Below are 6,030 nucleotides of genomic sequence, written 5' to 3' on the forward strand. Positions count from 1 at the left end.
CTCCAGGGATGGAGGGGCTGGAGCCCATCCAGACTGTGCCCTGCCCTCACCCCAGGCCACCTTCCAGGTCATCCCAGTGTCACCACAGCAGATGAGGGGTGGCCACTGCACCCCTGCAGTCAGTTGGTGAGTGAGGCAGAGGCAAAGCCAAGCTGCAGGAATCCCTGACTCTGTTTCCAGACTTGCAAATTTAACCTCAGGAGAGCAGTGAAAAGAAATTAAAAGCTCACTTGATGATGGCAAGTAGGGCTCTCCCAGGGCTTTGCAACAGCAGAGCCCAGGACTAGGGGACCTGGCTGAGGGTCCCAATCCTGCTGCTGACCCTGTGCCAGCCCCCCTGGCAGCCCTGTGCCCCCACAGCTCAGTCCTGTCCCAACAGAACCCTCGATACAAGGATCTTTCTGAACATTCTCTGCTGCTCCCCCCCAGCTGATTTCTGCACTACTAAAATGTTTTCCACCAGCACCAATTTCAATTACATGTTTTTAAAAAGTCATTAAAGAGAATTCCCCATGAAATTATTTTGATTTCCCGCCTCTCCGTCTACTTCCAAACTAATGAGATTAATTGAAAACTACAAACATTTTCCAAGGGCCCAAGGCAAACGCAATGGCAAACACATGTAACTCTTCCCAAGGATGGCATCCATCCTCCCTCCTGCTCAGAGCATCCCTCCCGACACAGGGCTCCATTTGGCAGTCTTGGAAGGTGCTCAGGTTTGGAAACCTTTGATATTTTTTCCCCCCTCCTTTGAGGAAGGAAAAAGAAAATGCCTGAGGAATGAGAGCTGTCAGAGGCAATAATGTGAGATCTCAGTTGTGGCTGGCAGGCAGAGGGGGGTTCTCTCTGGCGTGTGGAGTTAACTGGGAAACTTGAAACAGGGAAGTGGGGAGGGATTTAGAAAAGTTTTACTGCTTTATCTCAGCCTCCAGGTAGGAAAAGAAAAATAAAATCCTCCAAACCCAATAACCTGCAAAGCAAACCCGACAATAGCTCTATTCTCCTCCCGGGCTGTAATCCTCTCCCGGTGTTTGATTCCTCCTATCCTGGGTTAATCAATAGGACAAATCTCCATCACTGCACCTCCCCTGGCCCCCACGGGCTCCTCCAGGATTGATTGCAGTGAACAGCCCTTCCCAGGGCTCTGAATAAGGATAAATAAAGGGAACAATATGGGAGATTTGTTACTCGCTGGAGCAATCACTCAGCATCACCTTCCCTCCAGCTTTAAGCAGAGTGAAGGAAAACCTTGAAAAACCCCAGTAAAGCCCCAAACCCTGCTGAATTCCATGGGATCATACATTTACACGTACAGACACACAGATAGCAGTGAGGAAGATGGTGACAGTAGTTTTGGAATAGGAGAAAATGTATTTATTTGCATGGAGCTCCCCCCCCAAAACCACAGTTTGTGCGAACACATGAGTATTGATGAGGGCTGAGCTAATTAAACTGCACAATGGAATTGCTCCTGTGCCACGAGGACTTTAGCCTCATTTATCATAGAATCATAGAATCACAGAATGGTTTGGATTGGAAAGGGACCTTAAAGATCATCTCATTCTACCCCCACGCCACAGGCAGGGACACCTTCCACTAGACCAGGCTGCTCCAAGCCCTGTCCAGCCTGGCCCTGGACACTTCCAGGGATGGGGCTCACACGTGCTGCCTCCTCCTGGCAGGGACAAGGACGGATTTCAGTGGGACCGCGGGGAAGATGCTGTGAGGTGCCCGTGGAAGGTCTGGTGATTCACCCTCTTGTAAGAGTGAGGTGCTGGGGCTGAGGGGTGCACAAAGAGCAGGAAGAGTCCCACCAGCCCGGCGCCAGCACAGGCAGGGGACCAGGGCAGCCCTGGGACAACTGATGCAACAGCCCAGCCAAAAAAGACTGTGGTGGATCCCGTCCCCAACACCCTCTGACAAGTTAAAAACCTCCAGCTTATTAAAGATACATTCCTACCCTAATAAAAGGCACGTTGTCTGGTGGCTGAGAGGCTGCAGGATGTTATGGTTGGAATGTTCCTCGGCCCTTGTGTAATTAAAAGCCCCACCAGCTGTGGATCCACGAGAAGCTGTTTTTTTCGCCCCCCAGCCAGCCAGACTCGATGTTTTCTGTGATCTCCGTGATGTCACCAGCTCCCCTTTGATGTGTGCAGCCCAGGGACCTCTGAGGCTCACAGGCTCCGGGGGCATATTTGTCTGAGTGCTGCTCATTAGATGACCCAGTAGGATGGAGGTAAGATTAATTGCTGAGGGGAAGAGACTGATCCCTGTATCCCTGTATCCCTGTATCCCTGTATCCCTGTATCCCTGTATCCCTGTATCCATACTCGTTAGCACATTAGGGTTGGTGGCTGCTGTGGTGAGCCAAATGCACAAGTAATAACAAGACAAAAGTCACTCCCCAGAAGATTTCAATAGTGGGACAAAAGGATGGATTGTTTTCCCCATTTCTTGTGGGGAGGATGGAGACACAGGGCAATTAAAGGTTTGCCTTGACAAAATAACACGGGTTGTCCCAAAGGGGAGTGGGTGGAGCCAGACCCGGAGCAGATCCCTCCTCATCCCCCCTCTGTGCTGTCCCACTTGTATAACACAACCAAACCACACATTTGCACTGGTTTCCTTATGCAAGCCCTTCTTTGGATTGGCTGGGAGCAAGTAAAGCTGCAGGGGTGGCCAGGGCTAGTGGCAGACCAGCCCTTGGGGTTTGCAGGGACATGAATGAACTGGGATCTGCCGAACCTTCTGCCTCCTCAGCACACAAACCACCCTCCCAAATTCACCAGAAAGCACTTTGTTCCCCTTCTCTTTCTGACACCCTCACTTCCACTACCATCTTCCACACTGGATACTAAAGGCTCTCCCACAGCACAGCTCAGATGTTCCCTGGGGGCTCCTGGCCCCTCCCTCTGGTGATCTGGATTTTCCAGGGACAGAAAGAGCTGGAGGCAAGATCCCGATGTAATGCCCATTATAATAAAATAAATGAACATGTTTTATGCAATCCTTCGCTGTGTCATCTTTGGGCTCTGGGGGTCCTTGGAGGACAGCTGGAGCCCATCCTTCCACCCAGGCTTGGTGGCTTCTGAGGTGTTATTCTGGGTTAGAGGAAAAACAGCCCCATGACATCAGAGAGGGCTCAGCACAGGCTGTAGGAACAGTGTGTCCCCACCACACACACCCTGGTCTCTTGCTGGGGCAAATGCCTGTCCCAAACCTCTGTGTGAACAGGTATTTCTGCAGGTATTTATCCTCCAAGCAGCCCAGAACTGGATTGAGATAAGGTAACTGCTGGGATGATGTGGAAATGCCTGTCAGGCCCACAAACCTGCAGGGCAAATTAAGCAATCATGTTCCCAGGACATACATAGAAATAAGTAAAAAACACTATTAATCCATAGCAACAAAAGGAGATGGCATGGCAACAGCAACAACTGCTGCAAAACAAAACAGTAACAAGAGGAGAGGAGGGGAGAGAGAAAATAAAGCCTGCTCTGGCCTCCAGGGGTTTTTAAGGTCAAGTGGGATGTTGCACCCCAGATGGGGGAGTCAGAACATAGTCTGGGTGCTGATACCAGGCTGGCTGTGTGGTCCAGTATTGATCCCTGCACAGCTCTCCTCCAGTCCTGGGGTCCTGGAGGGTCCTGAAATGCCTAGTCTGGCTTTTGGAGCTGGGAAGGGGCTGTAGTGAGGCAGTGACTGTGGCCTGAGGCCGTGGTGACAGCATTTCCCAGGCTGTGCTTAGGGCAAGTCTGACTGCTGGGGATTTCTGGGGTTCCTGACCCTCTACTCAGGCTGAGAAAGGTCCCAGGCACTGATGATTGCCAGCAGAGCAGTGCAGGGAGCTGAGGATACCAAATCCAATTTGTGGGTTTTTTTATAAATTAAAATAAAAACCTCAACAGCAGCTCATAATCACTTCACAAAGATGAGCTGTTGGCACTGCAGAGGAAAGAGAGCCTTTTGCCCCTTAGGACTGATGTGCCATGGACTTGCAGGATTAAATAACCCAGCCCAGGAGCAAAGCTGAGCTCTCCCCTCCCAAAAGGATGCTTTCAGCTCTGATGAGGGCAAACACCCCTTCAGGAAACGAAACTGGCATAAACTCAGCATCAAAACAAGGCTCAAGCCCTGTTTGGAACCCAGGCAGTGCTCTGCTGTGGGTGTGTAGGAAGAGCGTGATGGAAATAAGCCCTAATGGGCGTTAATTTGAAGTGGGAAGTTTGTGAGTCAGGCAGGGGGTGCAGGGAAGGAGTGGGCAGGCAGCATGATGCTGAGGAGTGCTGAGCTTCTGCTGCATGCTGAGAGGGGTTACATGTGCTCCTGGCACAGCTGGCCAGGCTGAGAGCACCCCAGTGAGGGTAGGTGGGCTCGGGGTTTGGAAGGAGAAAGGGACACGCTGGGAGAGGGGACTGCATGGAGGCAACTTGGCTTTATGGGAACCCACGTTCGAGGGATCGTTGCTAAAAGCAGATTTTCCATGCTGTGAGAGCCAAAGCAAACACAGTGAAACTTAATTAAATGGCTGCCTGCTAAAATAATAATTTTCTTATGAGTTGATGAGGGGAAAATACACTGAGAGACAGTCCTGATAAAGGAAGGATGATTCCCCAGTGAGCCTGGCAGTAGTGCATGGGTAAAGAGCACAGTAAAGCAGGTCTGTTGGTGGGGAAGGTTCTCCACTTTTCCCTCGTGCAGATCCATGTGTAGGATGCTCTCCATGTCTGTACCAGCTGCTGAAGCACCCACAAACTGCCTGTGTCTGTCCCAAACCATGAACATACAATCCTGTGCTGCTCGACAGCTCAGGGAATGGTGCTGTCTGAATTACTGACAGCAAGTGGAAATACTAATGCTTGTCTAGAGGAAAGAGAAGGAAATGGGGAAAAAAGTCTGTGAATGGCTGCAATTTTCATCCTGCTCTTGCTTGCTGGTGCTGGGGAGACGGGAGGCACCTCATCTGGGGCCACTTCTGCATGAGGAGAACTTGCTCAGCGGGGCTCTGGACAGGAAAAAATGTCAGCTGGAAGAAAACCCTTCCAAGTAAGAAGGGAATGGTAATGTCATCATCATCCAAACAACCCAGGAGAACCATTTCAGGAGGTAAAGTTGGGAAAAAATAAAAAAAAAAAAAAAGGGAAAAAAAAGAGGCCTTGAACCATGCACCTGCAGGACAGGCTGCCTGTGTGGAGCAGGACCTGCATGAGCTCCAGCTCCTGTTCCCAGACCTGCCCAAATTGTAGACTTAGAGGCCAGATAGAGATTTCTTTTGAAAGTATCTCTCTAAATGTTATTTCCATTTAGACTGAAAAAACCCTTAGGATGGATAGATGTCTTTCACCTTTATAGGGTTCCTCCTTGTGGGTCTGCTGCCTCGGCTCCTCTGAGCCTGGGGTCTTCAGCACCTCTACACCCCAGAAAGAGAAGCTTTCCAGCCCTCCCTGGGCTGTCACAGGCACCAAATGCAACACAGAAAAATGGGGAGAATAAGAAGAAATTTTGAGCTTTTCTCTTTTTTTTGGTGGTTTTTGGTTTGGCTTCATCACTGCTGGCTCCAACCCGTGCATTTGGCTTCTTGGGTTTGACTTGGTTTGTGGGTTCAATACTTTTATAGACCTCAAACCCACAGGGGAAGGGTTAGGCCAACCCCCTGTTTTTCCATTATTTTAATAAATGTGATCATCTCAAGAAAGCTTAGTTTCCTAGTCTACTCCAAATGAAGATAATCCTTCTGTGTCAATAAAAAAAGCCAAACCCAGAGACCAAAAGACTGAATTTGGATGCTACATTATTTGGCACTGAATCTTTTAGATACATTGGACATTACTTCATGGTTGAAATTACAGAAATAAACCCTCTAATAAAATAAACTAATAACTTTTACCCTCTTTGACTTTCCATGGGAATCAGGACTGGCTTAGTCTTTACAATAATTATACTGTAAGCATGGCAAAAAAAGTTCTTGACTCCTGCCATTCCCAGCCCTTCCCACCAAAGGGGAACCCCCCATCCCCCTTGGCAATAAAT

This window comes from Myiozetetes cayanensis, unplaced genomic scaffold (genome assembly GCF_022539395.1).
Source record: "Myiozetetes cayanensis isolate MyiCay16 unplaced genomic scaffold, myiCay2020 scf23, whole genome shotgun sequence".
Lineage (NCBI taxonomy): Eukaryota > Metazoa > Chordata > Aves > Passeriformes > Tyrannidae > Myiozetetes > Myiozetetes cayanensis.